The 18,192-nt window shown below is 46.2% G+C and overlaps 1 long non-coding RNA gene across 2 annotated transcripts in view; it reads left to right on the forward strand.

Moving 5' to 3' along the window:
- The window catches only part of LOC125126472 (uncharacterized), a 57,046-nt gene that overhangs the window by 1,102 nt on the left and 37,752 nt on the right, over positions 1-18,192 (forward strand). The gene's annotated exons all lie outside the window — the stretch shown is intronic.

Raw genomic sequence — 18,192 nt, forward strand, 5'->3', positions numbered from 1 at the left:
GAACGGAGGAGGCTGTAGCCTCGGGGGAGTGCCGGGTAGGGGGTAGCTTTGATGCGCGGTTAAGAGCTGGGCAGGGGCCTGAATCCCCTGGAAGGTTTGTCTTGCTGGTGTTTTCGCTTCCCTGGGAGGTTGGGAGGCTGTCTTTTTCTTACTACGCCACTTGGACTGCGCTTGGCTCTTGTCAATGGAGCTGATGAAAGGCTTCCAGCCCAGGCCTTAGGTCTGGCCTTCGGCTGGAGCTGGGACTGGGGCTCTGGAGACAGGCTGTGGAAGGGACATTTTGCAGACCCAGACCTGAACCCAAGGTCACCCAGCCCAGGCTAAAATGACTTCTAGCTACTCAAACGCACCTTTGAAGTGTGACTGACCTAACTCAGCACCTCGGGGCAGAGCAGGCCCTGCCCTTTGAAAAACCTCAGTTTTCCTTTCAGGGCTTAGACCTCACTCAAGGCCAAGAGAAAAACTCTTTGCTGTGACAACAGAGCATTGTACAATTGCTCCAAGCTTCCCTTTACAGGTATCAAAACGCACTGTCATTATTCCTACTTGTCAGACGTAGAAATTGAGGTTAAGGGTTCTGCCCCCGAGAAATGAACGATCAAGTAAATTGTACTGCTGACTCTCTAGATCTTCGAAACTCAGGGCTTTCTTCTTTGCTACCGCCTCATCTCCTCATCACAAACCCCCAAAACCAGTTTCTTGCAAGTCATTCAAGGATGTTAAGCCAGGAAAGTTGAAGCAGTCATTTTCCAGCCAGTGGTTGCTCGTGGGCTTTGCTCAAACAATTAAAAGGATGGGAATAAAGAAATCTTTTCTAAACTGCGGAAGAAAGTGAGGATGAGGTTGGAGACGTGGCTGTCCTGTTTCCTTTCTTAGAGAAATTAGCCAGGAGACAGTGTCCCTTCCAGTCCTGGTCTTTTGTCAGCTTTCTGGAAGGAGGACTGCGGAGACCCCAGCTCTGCTGGAAGGGTGGGACCACGAAGGAGCCCCCAGGCCTGAGCTGGGAGGAGTCTTGGATGATGTCTGAGCAGAGCATGACGGTCTGGGAGGCTGCTGGGGACCCCTATCCACTCCTACTTGGAATCTAAAGAGAGGAGACGTTTGGGGATAACAGTTAAGAGAAATCTATTCATTCATTCATTCATATATTCTCTGCTGGGGCCTGCCCTGACGCTGGGGACCCGATAGTGAGAGACTGACAGCCCTCCCTGCCCTGGTGAAGCTCGCAGTTTGGGGGGGGGGGGCAGAGAGCCCACGCACTTTGCGTCTTTGATAAAAGTTAGGAGGGACATGTAAGCGGGATCTGAGGATATATGGGAAGATGGAGGAAGCACTGATTTCAGTTTGGGCCTCAGGCAGGTCTTTCTGAGAGGAAGCCTTGGTTATGCGTTGAGACTGGGGGGCTGAGCAGGAGTGACTGAAGGGGGTTGAGGAACCAGGCAGAGGGAGCCCCCCCCCCCCGGGAAGGCCGGGTGTCGGGAGATCCTGCCGTGAAACTACCTACGGGCGGCCTCTGTGCCACAACTTGGGGAGCAAGGTTGGCCTCGGCCTGGTGAGGAGGTCAGATGGTGCGCTCTTAAGGGTTTTAAATGGGGTCAGCACACTCTGATGTGTGTTTTAACCCTTTCCGCAGCCCAGGGGCCTGTGTTGGGGGAGGGGGGACAGAGTGGAAGATGGTGGGAGAATGCAAAGCATGTGCGCCTTTGCAGCTTGGTGATGCACCTTCATTCTCTGGATCGAGTGGCCCCTGGGCTTGTGCTGGATTTATTTTTTTCGACTTCCTGTGACTTTGTTCATCCCAAAGCGGCTCAGTATCTTCCCCAGGTATGACTGTCCTGCTGGAGGCAGAGCCTAACAGCCCTGCATTCCTGCCTGTGCTAATTGCAGTCCTTTCACCCCAATCCCAGCGTAAACATCTTACCAGATTGTGGCCAGGGAAGTCCAGCGGCTTCAGTTCTGGGCTTTGGCCTCTGATTAAGCCAGAGAGTGGGAGTGTGGGGAGCAGAGATTCTAATTCAAGGGCAGGCGTTTACAGTGGGCCATTCTTATGCTTGGCCTGTTTTCACATGTCATGTTGCTTTAAAAAGCTATGCTCAGGGGAGCTCCCAATGCGGCGAAGTGGAAACAAATCCGACTAGTATCCTGGAAGATGTGGGTTCGGTCCCTGGCCTCGCTCAGTGGGTGGGGCATCCAGTGTTGCCATGAGCTGTGATGCAGGTCTCAGCCACAGCTCAGTTTGGGTGTGGCTGTGGTGTAGGCCTGCAGCTGCAGCTCCTATTTGACCCCTAGCCTGGGAACTTCCATGTGCCACCAGTACAGCCCTAAAAACCAAACAAAAAACCCCCCAAAAAACAAAAACAAAAACAAACCTATGCTCAGGAATTTCCTGGTGGCCTAGCTGATTAAGGATCCAGAGCTGTTGCTGGGTTTGACCCTGGGAATTTCCTTATGTCCTGGTGTGGCCAAAAATAATTAAAAAAAAAGAAACCTACGCCCTGGGTCTTATCTTCCCTCCTTCTCAGATAAGGAGTCCGAGGCTCTGTTTTAATTATTTATTAATTCCACAAAACATTATTATTCACTTCCTGGGCGTCAGGCAGGGTACCAGGTGTTGGGTTTACAGTGATAAAAGATGATATTTTTGCCCTTACAGAGCTGACAGTCAGTGGTGACCCCATTGTGTCCTCTCTAAAGTTCATCAGCAACCTCATGCATTTGTGTATTTGATTGAGCTTTCTCAACCTTGTAGCAAATATGAAGCGCTGGAATCAAGCACCCCCAACACAAATAGATAACCTGCCCCCACCTATGCGGAAACTCTGGACCTGGATTGTCTTGAGAGTCAGGAGGGGAGCTAGACATGAAATAAAGAATCAATCAAAGACTGATTTAATTTCTCTTAACACCAGCGACGTCTTAGTACAGGGCAAACGAAGGGCCACAGCCCGGGGGCCCTGGAGAACCTCCCCTGCAGCTCGCATCTGCAGAAGGCACACTCAGCCAGGCAAGGGGTAGCTCCTTCCAGAAGCAGGAAGGAGGCTTGAGGAGTTCTCGTGGGGGCAGGGTGTGTGTAGGGGGGAAATGTGTCAGAGCCGAGGTTAAAACTCTCCTCTGGCACTAGCCCCTGGGCTTTGTGGCTCAGTGTGTTCAGGTGTTGTCAGGCTTTTGGCCCTGGAGAGCTAGAAAGACAGATGCGCAAACACTGACCCCAGACTGCTGGGGTTCCGTCCCACCTCTAGGAGCTCCACAGCCTTGGACAAGTTATGCACACTTTATGTGCCTTGGTTTCCTCCTCTGTAAAATGAAAGCTAATAGCAGTACTTACCAAAAAGGGCTGAGCAGAACTTGAATAGAGTAATGCACAGAAAGCGCTTAAAAGAGCTCCTGGCACATTCTAAGTGCTGAATACACGCGTTGATGATTATTCAACATACCCAGCCATTCTGATGCAGGGAACCGCTTAGAATTTTAGGAGGACTCCATTTATCGGGGTGCATCAAAACCTCAAAGAGAAAAACTCTAAAATGCGAAGTTTTTTAAATCATGAAATAGTTCAAACAATAATGCTGTGCTGTCATTGCTACTTTACCTAGTACAGCTTTTGCAGAACAAAAGTTGTATTTTTGGGGGGTTGGGGGGTGGGGGAGCACACCTGCAGCATGTGGAAGTTCCCGGGCCAGGGACTGAACCCAAGCCACAGCAGGGACCTGAGCTGCTGCCGTGACAACGCCAGATCCTTAACCTGCTGAGCCAAAAGGAACTACGGAAAGTTGCATTTTTAACAATGTGGCTGGGCATCTTAAAGGGTTCACCAAAGAATTGATTTTATTTTATTTTGTTTTATTTTTATTATAGCTGATTTACAGTGACCTGTCAATGTACTGCAGTGACCTAATTATCATATACGTACATGCTTTTTCTCCCGTTATCCTCTATCATGTTCCATCACAAGTGATGGGTTGTAGTTCCCTGTGCTATAGAGCAGGATCTCATTGCTTATCTACTCCAAATGCAATAGTTTGCATCTACTAACGCCAAACTCCCAGTCCATCCCACTCCTTCCCCTCCCCCTTGGCAACCACACCTCTGTTCTCCATGGCCATGAGTCTGTTTCTGTTCTGTGGATATGTTCAATTGTGCCATATTTTAGATTCCATATACAAGTGATATCATACAGTATTTGTCTTTCTCTTTCTGACTTACTTCACTTAGTATGAGAGTCTCTTGTCCATCCATGTTGCCGCAAATGGCATTATTTTTTAATAGCTGAGTAGTATTCCATTGTGTATATACGAACCACCTCTTCTTAATCCCTTCATCTGTAGATGGACATTTGGGTTGTTTCCATGTCTTGGCTATTGTGAATCGTGCTGCAATGAACATAGGGGGTGTGTGTGTGTATCTTTTTGAATTGTAGTTTTGTCCAGATACATGCCCAGCAGTGGGATTGCTGGGTCATATGGGAGTTCTGTATTGAGTTTTCGCCTTCCTACTGTTGTCCACAGGGGTTATACAAAGAGGTGCTTTTAGATGCTTGGATTTCAATGGTAGCAGATAGTGTGATGGGATGCTGGCGATGGTAATTCTCTTACATTAATATGGGGAGAGGTTTAAACACCTTGAGACATGGCGTACTTCTTAATCTCTTCAACTCTCTATTGTGACAAAGGGGAAAGTCAGAGTATCTGCTTCAGGGGGTTATCGTGGGCCCTTAAAGTGCATATTTTCCAAGCGATCTAGCTCCGGCCAAGTTCACTGCTCATTTTGAGTTCCCCTAATTGCTCTGTGTAGCAGGGAACTTTTACTGACTGTGGTTGGCTTAGGATAATCCAGGTCGCCAGCTTCCTCGTCTCCATTCTTCCTCCAACACCCTTGGTTTTTACTCTTTGCTGAACCGGGCCCTGGAAGGTTCCATGAAAGGAGGTTTCCTGAAGACCTCTCGTAGTGTAGAGTGATTTCTCCAGAGATGTGTCTCTGAAGTCAGCTGTGCATGGTGTCAGCGTTTGGCTACTGAATCATGATGTTTATGCTTGTATGGATATGACACGGTTCAAATTTGCGTGGGTTCAGATTCACATAAAATGAAGCACGCCACTCATTTCCGAGGTCAGCACTAACTCCAGAGCAACCACTGGGAGCAGGGAGTAGGAAGTGCAGAAGAAAAAGAAGGAAAGCAAGAGCAGCTCTCTTGGTCCTTGCTTGCAAATCACAGGAATTCCTGGTAATATTGCAAACTCAGGGGATACAGTGGGTCGTGAGCTCTGGCTTTGGGAGGAGGCAGATTCAGACTTTGGCCAAAGACTGCCACTCAATTGTGAATGGAGCTCTGGTGAGTTACTGATCTCAGTCTTATGTACTGAATGGGCAGGATGATTCTACTCCATGGGGTGATTCAGTAAATACCTCAGAAATGTCCGTATCCTTTGTGCAGTGGAATGGGGTCACTGGGAGAAGGAAGGGATGTCTGGACTCTGGAGAGGTCAGCAACTTTCTGGAGGCTGAACTTGGCTTTCATGAGAAGGATGGGCGCGGCATCTTTCTTTCTGATGTAACAGTGAGCTTTGGGCCCCCTTTTCCCCTTGGCCTCCGTTCATGCCATGACATTCGGTCAATCGTTCATTTGTTTATTCATTCCATTGACATTTAAGCACCTTGTAGGTAGCAGGCCCTGTCCCAGGCCCTGAGGGTACGACAGCAAATAAGTTATAGGCATTTCCTGCTCTTTTACAGCTTAGTCTCATGAGGGGAACAAATACTCAAAAGTAAACACCCAAATAATAACATGATGGCCAGTGTTGGTCAAATCCAGGAAGGGGATGATAAAAGGAGGTGACAGCGATTGGGAGAAGGACCTTTGGGGGAAGGCCGAGGTGCAGGAACCTTGCACATGTCCAGGAAGGAGGGCCTGGTGAGTTCAAAGAGCGGGGCGGGCATGACCTGGCCTGTTCCGGGAACGTGACCCTTTGGGCCTGAGGCTGGAGAGGCTCATCTCTGATCTGGCACATTCTGGCCTCCTGCAGCTGATGTGCACCACACCAGGACTGGCCGGACTCCGGACTCTGGAGTCCATGGTCAAGTGCACCAGCCTCAGGCCCTAGGGAAGGATTTACACCCATCCTGAGCCTGCTTACCACCTGCCAAAGAGCCCTTGGAAGGCACATGCTCTTTCTCCAAACTAGTTTTTACAGAGCCATGTACAAAGCAATGCAACTGGACAGGATTCGTTTTTGCTTGAGTAATCCTTTCATTGATGTGTAACATTTTCAGGGAACCGTATGAAATTGCCCATACTCAGGGACTTTTCATGTGGCGATTTCATGTGATTCGATATAAATATATTCAGAAAAGTGTACATATCAGAAGCGTATAACTGAATGAATTTTCACAAAGCACACACACCTGTGGAACTAGCATCCAGGTCAAGAAACAAAGCATTACCTGATTCTGGAAGCCCCACATACGTGCTTCCCATCCCAAACCACCATTGTTACCTCACTTTTACCCACAACAGTAATCCCTATTTTGGCTTTAGCAGCGTAGATTAATGCAGCCTATTTTAAAGTTCTTTTGTGCAAAGGGAATTATGCAGTAGCTACTTTCCTATTGGTGAGATCCATCCATGTTGTTGCATGTAGTTGTGTTTCCTTTTTCATTGCTGTATAATGTTCCATTTATGACTGAATTACAGTATGTTTATTCGTCCTACTCGATGGACATTTAGCCTGTTCCCAGCAATTGATTTTAAGAGTACTGCTTCTGTGAACATTCTTGTACATGGCTTTTGTTGACCACATGTTCTTCTATCTGTGGATATAAACCGAGGGCTGGCTTAGTGTTCGTATTTGCAGTTACCCAAGTGGTTGTGTTAATTCATATTCTCTGCACTGCTTTATTCAATGCCTCCTTGCTGCCTAGCCCTTGGGCCAGGTTCACTGTGAAGAGTGAATATAGGGAGAATAGCAGGGAGGGTCTAGGACATGATTTGTAGGATGAATCTCAGTTTGTGTACTGATGAACTGCACAAGTCCTGGAGCAGCTAGGCCTGGGTACCCTTGTTACTCAGCTCCTCCATTTACCCACTGCCTGCGACCTTGAAAAATCACCTGACGTCATTAAGCTTCTTCTACATTATCGTGTAAGTATAGTAGCTCTTAATTCACAGGATCTTTCACCCATTCTTTTACTCGAGAAATGTTTGAGGAAGGCCTCCTGTGTATTGGGCTCTCTTCTGGGCACTGAGAATTCAAGAATGAACAAGACAAAGGAGACTTTGGGGTGTATGTTCTAGTTAGGGCAGACGGATAATAGTGGAACAAGCAGAAAATTAAGATCATGGGGGTACATGCTTTGGAGGCAATAAAACAGGATGCTGTGATGGCATGTCAGCAGGAGGGTGGTAGGGGAGTCAGGGAGCTGGTGCCTGAGCCGAGACCCAAATGACCAGCAGGAGGCAGCCATGCGCGGATCTAAGGGCCGAGGGATGAGCACCCCAGACAGAAGGGTTAGCTGGGGCATAGGCCATGAAGGAGGAACAAGCTTGGTACCTGTGAATTACAGAAAGAGGGTTGATGCCGCAGGAGTGAACTGATTGAGGGGAAGGGCCGTTTGACAGAAGGCAGCAAAGTGAGTTCCCGTAGGGCCTCAAAGATCACGGTAAGGAGTTTGCATTTTATTTGAAATCAGTGGAGGGTGTTAAGCCCCGGACCATCATGAGCTAATTTACGGGAAGATTAAAAGAGATGCCGCATGTATATGTACAGGAAGAATTTAGCACAGAATCTGCCATAGAGTGAGGTGAAGGAAAGTTGGGTGCTTGTGCTGTCACTGTGGTTTACTGATGCTCTTAAGGAAGCCTGACGTTTTCTTTCTTCTTGAGGATGAGGGAGCCGAGGCCTAGAGCCATTACCATCCACCTGTAAAGTCAATCGGGTTGGAGAACAGGATGTAGATTTTAAGAGTCAGTGGAAGTGCTTTTGAGCTAATTCCCAAATGGGAATTTTGAGGCAGAAGGTTTTCTCTGTGGTTGGCAATTGTCTGGAGCCAACCACACTCAGCTCCTTCAACCTCACTTTGCAAAAATGCCCAGAGTTCAGGGACTTGGGTGCCACTGCCTGTGGCCCTGGCCACCATTTAGGGCCCTGGGAAAGGCTCGTGGTTGGCTGTTCTGTCCATCTGCTTTGGGCCAAGGATGGGGAGCCACTCTCTGTTCTCTACCTGGAGTGCCTGCCAGGTTTACTGAGATGCCATCCCTGCCCTGGTTGGAATCTCTCCTACTACGTTCTTGCTATATGTTCATAAAAGACTTTTCTTTCTTCTGTTGTTTAAGGGTCACACCCACAGCATATGGAAGTTCCCAGCGAGGGGTCAGATTGGAGCTCCAGCTGAGGGCCTATGGCACAGCCACTGCAACTCCAGGTCCAAGCCGTGTCTATGACCTATGCTGCAACTCACAGCAACGCTGGATCCTTAACCCAATGAGTGGAGCCAGGGATTGAACCTACATCCTCATGGATACCAGTTGGGTTCTTAACCTGCTGAGCCACAACAGGAACTCCCCATAAAAGGGTTTTGAGGAAGCTACCTTTAATTCTGACACAGAGAAATGGCAAGTAGATAATCTGTAAATGAATGAATGCAAATTGTGTTGCGAAACCGGGCAGAGCTTCTTAGGGTATATGACACTTGTTTTTGGACAAAGCACCCTTCTCTTAGTAAGGATGTTTCATTCCTTCATTCAACAATTTTTTCTGAGTTTTGCTGGATGCCAGGTGCCAGGCACTGTACAGCAATGAACAAAAAGGGTGCCATTCTTGCCCACACGGAGCTTCTAGTTTAGTGGGACACATATTGATCACATAAAGGCACAAATATAAATAGATAATGACAACAGTGATAAGTGCTCTGCAGGAGCGTATTAATGGCCTAAAGGTCTATAAAGAAGCAGAGCTTTAGGAAAGTTCCTTTACGAAGTGACACGAATTCAGCCCAAAAATATGAGTGGTGTGAAGTTCCCCTAGTTGGAAATGAATCCGACTAGGAACCATGAGGTTGCGGGTTCAACCCCTGGCCTTGCTTGTTGGATTAAGGATCTGGTGTTGCCGTGAGCTGTGGTGTAGGCCACAGACATGGCCCAGATCCTGTATTGCTGTGGCTGTGGTGTAGACTGGCAGCTGTAACGCCGATTGGACCCCTAGTCTGGGAACCTCCATATGTTACAGGTGCAGCCCTAAAAAGCAAAGCAAAACAAAATAAACAAACAAAAAGATGAGTGGTGATCCGTAGGCTTAGAGGATAGAATATGTATTCCAGGCAAAAGAATGACATATGCAAAGGTCCTGAGATGGCAAGGAATAGGTACGATGAATCCGAGAACATGAGAGAAGCCCACTGTGACTAAAAGACTGAACGAGAGCTAGACTCTGGTCCCAGAAAAAGCTGGAGAAATGGCAGAGAAGACAGAATTCAAAAGCCTTTGGAAGCTATGTTAAGGCAGTTTGAGCTTTCTCAAGGACTGTGGGATGCTCTTAAAGGCCTTGAAGCTGTAGAGCTGTAGGGGTGTGTGTGTTTGTGTGTGTGTGTGTGTGTGTGTGAGCTGTAGGGGTGTGTGTGTGTGTGTGTGTGTGTGTGTGTGTGTGTGTGTGTGTGTGATTCTGGCCACAGTGTGGAAAGTGAGTTAGATGGAGCCAGAATGAGTTCTCATAAGGGCTCATCCCTCCCTGGCCTTTCAGTCCTAGAGGTGATAACACAGCCCTGTTTTCCACAGTTCCAGGGCGTTGCGATATCCCTTACCCTCTGCCCATATGTTTGCAAATAGTTCCTTTATCAAACTCTTGCCAGATGTGTTCTGCTTAACTTGATGAAGGAATCACACATGGATAAAGCAGAAGGAAACTTTAGTATCTCCTTAACCTAGATCTTTTCTTTGCTTGTAACAAGCCCGTATTACTGGATTTTGTTTTCTAGCCATTCTGACAAGATTTTTTTTTTTTTTTAATTTGGTGGCCACCTCACAGCATGTGGTTCCCAGGCCAGATCCTTTAATGCACTGTGCTGGGCCAGGGATCAAAGCAGTGTCCTATCACTGCAGATCCCATTGCTCCACAGTGGGAACTCCAAGCTTTGGCTTTTTAGTGCAGAGCAAAACATTTCAATTAGCATGTATTTATGTAAGAGCTGAAACTTACTGAATTAGTTAGATTTCTCTCCGTCTTATTATGTGCCATTTGTCATGGATATGTGGTGTTTGTTTTTTGAAGGCAGCTTTTTTAGTTTTAAATTTATAACAAAAAGGAGAGGAAGATAGAGCTCCCATATACCCCCTGTCCTGACTCATGTGTAGTTTCTCCTATATCCTGGTTTGTTTGTCTGTTTTTGCTATGCCCACAGCACATGGAAATTCCCAGGCCAGGGGGCGGAAACTGCACCACAGCAGTGACCCAAGCCTCTGCAGTGACAATGCCAGATCCTTAACCTGCTGGGCCACAAGAGAGCTCCCCCTATGTCCTGGTTTTTATTGTTATATATATACATAATGATTTTTTTAAATTATAGTTGATTTACAGTGTCTGTCAATTTTCTACTGTACAGCATGGTGACCCAGTTACACGTACATGTATACATTCCTTTTTCTCCCGTTTTCATGCTTCATTGTGAGTGACTAGATATAGTTCCCAGTGCTACACAGCAGTATTGTTATTTTTCTTTCTCCTCTCTTGTCTTCCTGTGGATTGAATTTTTAGAATCAGTGAATTGGCTGCCTTTGAATTTACAGTCTTTCTGTGTGTTCTTTTAGTTAGCACCCTAGATATGTTAAATTTAGTCACAATTTTCATACCCTTAAACAAAACAATAAAAAAGTCTTTAAACAACTTTAACATAAACCCTTAAGCCTCTATCTTCCCCCCTTTCTTCCCCCTTCTACCCCCACTTAGTTCAGTGTTTTCACTTTACCTTTCTTTTCAGGAGAGGTGAGACATCATTGTTTGTTTATACTGTCAAATGTTATTCATTGGTGGCTTACAGAATCACCAATCTCTTTGTTCAGTGTCTATTTTTATAATAGTATCCATCTGAGGAGTTCCCTGGTGGCCTAGTGGTTAAGGATTGGGTCTTGTCACTGTTGTGGCTCAGGTCATGGCTATGGTGCAGAGCTGATCCCCAGCCCAGGAACTTCTGCATAACCACAGGGACAGCACCCCTCCCTCCGCCGCCAAAAAGAATAACCATCTGAGATTTCCTTCCTTCTGCCTGAAATTCATCCTTTAGAATTTCCTTCAGTGAGGATCTATTGGTAATAAATTCTTAGTTTTTGTTGACTTGAAAATTATTTTCTTTCACTTGCATATTTAAATTCGTGAATGAAATTCTCATTGCCAGTTATTTTATCTCAGCACATTGAAGATACCCTTCTAGTTTCCATTGTGGCTGCTGAGAAGTCTGAGTTCGGTCTAATTGTAATTTCTTTGTTATTGATTTGTATTTGTTCCAGGTCCTCTGCAATTTCACTGTGATGTAAGTACACGTGAATGTATTTTTCTTCATCCTTCTTGGGATTTCTGGATCCAGAGTTTGGTGTTTTACAACAATTTGGAAAAATGCCCAGGAGGGCCAGCACTAGGGTGTAGCCAGTGAGGTGCCTAGGACACCAAGTTTGGGAAGGTACTCATTCTCAAGTTTGGGCAAATGCAGGATTGGCCCTGCAAATGAGGGTCTAAAATAAATATTATGTCCTAGGTCCCTCGCTTACCTCTCTCTAGTCCTGGTATTGACTCTGTAAATACTTCCTTATTCTTTATTTTCTTCTGTATGATTAAATATATATTTAATCATCTTCCCCTCTTCCTCCTTCCTCATCTTCTTCTTCCACTACTTTTTTATAGCCAGACCTACAGCATAATGGAAGTTCCTGAGCCACGGATTGAATCCAAAACTCAGCTGTGACAACACCAGAATCTTAATTGATTAGGCTGGGCCAGGGATTGAAACTGCAACTCTGCAGCAACCCAAGCCCCTGCATTCAGATTCTTTTTTTTTTGTCTTTTTGTCTTTTTTTTTTTTTTTGTTGTTGTTGCTATTTCTTGGGCCGCTCCCGCGGCATATGGAGGTTCCCAGGCTAGGGGCCGAATCGGAGCTGTAGCTGCCAGCCTACACCAGAGCCACAGCGACGCGGGATCCGAGCTGCGTCTGCAACCTACACCACAGCTCACGGCAACGCCGGATCGTTAACCCACTGAGCAAGGGCAGGGACCAAACCCGCAACCTCATGGTTCCTAGTCGGATTCGTTAACCACTGCGCCACGACGGGAACTCCCTGCATTCAGATTCTTAACCCACTGCACCACAGTGGGAACTCCTAGACCATCTTCTTCTATACTTCATTGTTACATATGTAGTTCTTTGTATTCTTTATCTTTCTGTATCCTTGGATCACTTTCTAGACTTCTTTAGATTCATCTTCCAGTAAATGAATTCTCCCTTTAACAGCATCTAATCTGCTATGTAATATATTCTAGTCCCCTGCCACACACACATTGGCTTAGTTACTTTTTATAGTCTTTTAGTCTTTTGCTCCTGACTCACATATTTAAGGCTCACATTTATCGTACTTGATAAATTTTTTTTTTTTTTTTTTTAGTTATTCCTGTGGCATGTGGAAGTTCCCAGACCAGGGACTGAACCCACACCATAGCAGTGACCCAAGCTACTGCAGTAACAAATTAGATCCTTAATCTGCTGTGCCATAAGAGGATTCTAATAATGTCTATAGCTCATATTCTTGTGGGTCTAATTATGCTATTTATTGTTTTTACTGGTTCTCACTTATGGTACCTTTTTTTCTCGTATGTTTTATGATTTTTAACTTTAGGCACAGTTTCTTGGAACTTTGTGGGCATTCTCTGAGGCATGGGTTGAAATTGCATTCCTTCAGAGAGGATTTGTATCTGTTCTTACCGGTTACTGGAGTTTAATTCCTGCCTAGAGCTTCTTAAATTAAATTTTCTGCTTGAAATTTTTTAAATTACATAGAGTACAAGCAATATGAATTTAGTAAAATTCATATTATAAACTAATGTGAAGGCTGGTTTACAGTTATGACTTTTCAGGGAGACTTCATGTTTCTTCTGTCATACAATGTCAGCGTTAGTCAAACAAATTTCTTTGCAGTGCCTTCTCTGCCAAGGATTTATTTCTCACTGACCTTTACACACAGAGGCTATGATTCTCTGTGGACCCTTTTGAGTGGTGACCACCCGATGGATGGTGCTTTTAGAACAGGGAAGTTAAGAAGAAAGCTGTTTGTTTTTTATTTGTTGTTTTTGCTTAGCCTCAGTGTCTTCATCTGTAACACAGGGTGGTGGGGTTGACCTTCAAGGATTCTGTGGTTCTAGACTTCTTGAGGTATAAGGATTGGCCAAAATAAAATAAAATAAAATAAAGATCCTTTCTCTGAATATAGTTCCACTCTAAGGTACAGGGGTCAGGATTTCAATATAGGGATGTGGAGGTGGGGACACAATTCAGTCCTACAGAAAGCAGTCGTCAGGCACTGAGAAGTGAAACAGGAGGATGACCGAAGAATAGTCTCTGGGGGGGTTTGGGGGAGGTGCTGAGAGGGGGTAGTTGAGGGACAGAGTGGAGGGAGGGGCACCTGGATGAACTGTGGGGCCTCCTGAGGACTCCCTGCAAAAAAGCCATTCCATTAAGCAGCGGGGGCAGCTTTGACGGGTTGCATGGATGCTGCCATAGGAAGCGGGTGGAGGGAGCAAAGCCAAGCAGCAGGCTTTTGGTTTCACTTCCAGGCCCTGTAGATGCTCCACATAGGTACATATTGAATGGATACAGGAATTTCCTTTCCTCCTTCCTGTGATACTCCATGGTCCCGGGATTCAGTTTCCCTTTGGAAACTGAGGGGAGGCTGTGGTCCAGCACCTTGGCCCTAAAATCATGCTTCTCGTTTGACTGGATCTTGAGGTCAAGCCAGGGGGAAGAGGACATCTTCTCTCCTAGGAAGAGAGAAGGGAGCCTGGGGTGATGCGAGACTGGGGAAACGTCGGGAGTCATTTTGTGATTTTCTTACTTGGGCTCCAGAAATGAAGAAGTTATTCATTCATTGACTGCAAAAAAGGTTTTGTTTTTGTTTGTTTTTTTGGTATTTTTGCCTTTTCTAGGGCCACTCCTGCAGCCTATGGAGGTTCCCAGGCCGGGGTCAAATCGGAGCTGTAGCCATTGGCCTACGCCAGAGCCATAGCAACGCAGGATCTGAGCTGCATCTGCAACCTACACCACAGCTCACGGCAACGCCAGATCCTTAACCCCACAGAGCAAGGCCAGGGATCGAACCCGCAACCTCATGGTTCCTAGTCGGATTCGTTAACCACTGAGCCATGATGGGAACCCCAAAAAAACGTTTTAATAAAATCACCTACTCTGGATTGGGCCCTGTATGAGGCAGGAGGGACACACTGGTGAAGCAAGAATCAGAGGTGGCTTGCCTGCTGATGTGACGCCACGTTCTGTGATGAGCATTCGATGTCCTTCCTGCTCTCGGTGACAGTATGTGACAGGGACTGTTGGTGTGGATTTGGCTTTTTTTTTTTGCAGACAGGGGAATGGCTCTCTGTAGCTTAGGATGGTTTGTTAACTCCCTGTGGGTCACAGACCTACAAGTTAGCAATGTACTCACTGCCCAGGGGCACTTTTTCCTGCTCTAGCTTTACCCAGGTCCCTGGGGCTTCTCCCAGCATACAGTAGGTGGTTGGCGTAGGGTCCTGCGTGAGTCAGGCCGAGCTGGGGATAAGCAGTACCGGTTCCTGCTGTTCCATCTGGTCCTTGGCCTGAGAAAGGACGCGGCATGAAGGGACGGATGTGGGCTTGGATAACAAAGCTGAGTCCCTGCCGGCGAAAGTCCTGTGTACCCTCCTTCTCCCAACCACCATCTAAAGCCCGGCTCAGCCACTGTCCTTGTCACACTCACATCCCTCCCAGCCCCTCTGACAACAGCTGGGATTGTGTCTCAAACCAAAAATGTGTTTCCTTCCTTCTCGGCAACTTCCTCAGGCAAACTGAGAACACAGGCAGATTCTGAAATCCTCTTCCCCAGGGCCAGGGATTTCCCCCGGGATTCCAGAGAACAGGAGAAACAGGGGTTCTGTGAGCTCCTGTTGCGTAGGATCACAAGGAAGCCATCCAGGTCCAGTGACACTTCCTTCCATTTGGAGGTGAGGAGGGAGGTGCTTGACCAGTGAGTCCGTAGGTCTAGGGACTGAATGCTAGGCGTGGGTGGAAAACTCAGGATGTAGACCCATATTTGGCGAATCACCCCAGTCTGATCTAACCCGCAATCAGAAGACTTGAGTCCACAGACCATACATTATATATATATGTGTGTATGTTGATATGTACATAAACTACTACTGTTTTAGTAGTAGCAACTTAGCTGCCCATCTGTAGGGGACTCATGAAATCAACAAGGGTTGCTCTCTACAAAAGAAATCTAAGTTGTGGAGCTCCTGTCTGGCTCAGTGGTTAACGAACCCGACTAGTATCCATGAGGACGTGGGTTCGAGCCCTGGCCTCGCTCAGTGGTTTAAGGATCCGGCTTTGCCATGAGCTGTGGTGTAGGTTGCAGATGAGGCTCAGATCTGGCATGGCTATGGCTGTGGCTGCCAGATACAGCTCTGATTCGACCCCTAGCCTGGGAACCTCCATAAGCCACAGGCAAGGCCCTAAAAAGACAAAAAAAGGAAAAAAAGAAAGAAAAGAAAGAAATGTAAGTTGCCACTAAATAGTGTATGGTGGACCTTTTGGGTGTAGATATTGGAAGGTGTTCAAGACTGTTCAGTGAAGAAGCAAGCCACAGACCAGTGTGTGCGTGTGTATGTGTTTTGATAACCATGGATGATTTCTGGAAAGACTCATGAGAACTGCTCACTGGTTACTTCTGAAGAGTAGGAATGGAGTTGGGGGTGGGGAATGAGACTTGTGCTCTTCACTTTATACCCTTTTACACATTAAAAAGAGGTTTTTTTTTTGATGAGCATGTCTTGCTTTTAGAATGCATTGAGAAGGATGAAAACAAAATAGAAGAAAGACCTAAGAAGGCTCACAAGCCAAAGACACCAGAACAATTTCAGATTGAATCCAGGAGTCCTGAGGGCAGGAGGAACACCAACGTGGGGCCCCAGATGGCCTTGCCCTTAGCCACTGCGTGCAGTTCTATCCTTTGACCAACCAAGGGTGGACACAGAGGTAGGGACTGGCAGGAAGTCACTATTTGCCAGGTTGATTTAGTGACAGAATGTCTAGAACAAGATGAAGGCCAGAGTTCAACTTTAAGAACTGGGATTGGGGTCGCTCATAACCATAGCTAACATATATTGAGTACTTACCTTGAATTAAAGCAATGTACAAATTCCTTTACTTAGCATTGTCTAATTGAATTTCACAATGAGCTAGCAATGTTAATATCCCAGTTTTGTAGATGAGGATACTGAAGCTCAGAGGGGCCCAATCACCTGCCCAAATACATACAGTTAATAATTGGTAAGGCTGGGATTAAACAAGTTCTGTCTGTTTGCAGAAGGCAGCTCTTTTATCATCAGAATAGTTTTACATGTTGAATTCTTGGGTACAAGAACAGGACATCCTTACATCTGTGCTATCAAGAAGCAGCCAGGCTAGCTGGAGACGACCACGCTAACCTATGTAGACTGTCCAGTGATTTATATAAGGTATCCATGCGGATTTAGTTGTGCTGCAAAGATGATATGCAGTATTTAGATTTGAAACTTGGGGAGATCAGCAAGGTCTGAAGTTGTCAATGAAGGCATCTTGGAGGAGAAGAGATTTAAAATAGGTCTGGAAGGATGGATGGGATTAAGAGCCAGGCGGGGAGGACATTCCACAGAAGGAAATGTGCAAATTGTGCAAAAGTCTGCTGTGTTGTTTCCGAAACAGGGAAGCATCTTGCCTAATCAGAGTGAAAGTTGTACATGTGTGATAAGTGAGCTGGTATGCGAAGGGAGGGAAAACAGAATATTAGAAGTCATTCTGAAGGTTAAAAACTGGGAGAGGAGCCATGACCTAATGTAGAAGGAAATTAAAAGCCCCCAAAGGTGTTTTGGGCAGTGAAAAGAGACACTCTGAGAAGTGTTGCTACAGAGGGGTTAATCTGGTACAGCTGTCAGAGTCACAGAGGGAAAGAGGGAGCCAGGTGAAAGCCTAGAGGGGGACCTCGAGGGGGTACCAGCCTGAGGACTGAAAAAGGAAGGCCAGTGTGAAAGCTGCTTATATAGGGAGAGGAGGTAACAGGACTTGATGATTGAAAAGAAACAGACTATGAAGGAGCAGGTCTGAGCCAAACAATTTCTGGGCTTCAAATCCAGGTGTCCAATGAAGGGAATGCCTCTATCTGGAAGAGGGAATTGGGGGAGGGTTTTGCTTTGCTCTTGGAGGTGGAGTAGGAGGAGATGATGAGTTTTGTTTTCATTCCAAACTTTTTTTTCCCCCTAAGGCTATTAGACAGCTTAGGGCTTTTTCTCACTTCATTTTCTTGGTGGTATAATGCATAGGACTTCCTCTGTCTGGACCAGTTCATTCATTCAGCAGCTGTTTATTAAGCCATCTTTTGGTTTGCTCCTTGGGAACACAGCAGTCAGTGGGGCAGACCTGGTCCCCATCCTCATGGAAGGCAGATATTGAATAAGAAATTACAAGGGTTCTTTCTGTGCTCCCAGGATCAAGGTAGCATTTCCACGGACCAACCCCATTCTGTATCAGCAAAATCTGGAACATGCACCAAGTGGTAAGGGCATTTGTCAAATGTTTTATTATCATTGTATCTTGTAATAAAAAATCACAACCATTCATTTATTCTTTTGCTCTACAAATAATTACTGAGTGGCACTGTGGCTCTCTATCTTTAGCCTTTATCCTCACAAACTAGTGAAGGACCTAGATAAGCAAACAGGTAATGATAACACAATGTAATAAGTGTAGTGAGAGGGTAAGGGCCAGATGTTGTGGAAGCAACTAGGAGGAGGATCTGTCTGGCCTTGGAGAGACAAGCAGCAAGGAAGAATAATGACAAGAATAATGAAATGTTTGCTGGACAAGGGCAGGGGATGTGGGTAGGGGTATGTAGTTCATGAGAAAGGAATGTTTAGTTCAAAGACCTGGACACTGGAGAGGCCC

Source organism: Phacochoerus africanus, chromosome 4 (assembly GCF_016906955.1).
Source record: "Phacochoerus africanus isolate WHEZ1 chromosome 4, ROS_Pafr_v1, whole genome shotgun sequence".
Classification (NCBI taxonomy): domain Eukaryota; kingdom Metazoa; phylum Chordata; class Mammalia; order Artiodactyla; family Suidae; genus Phacochoerus; species Phacochoerus africanus.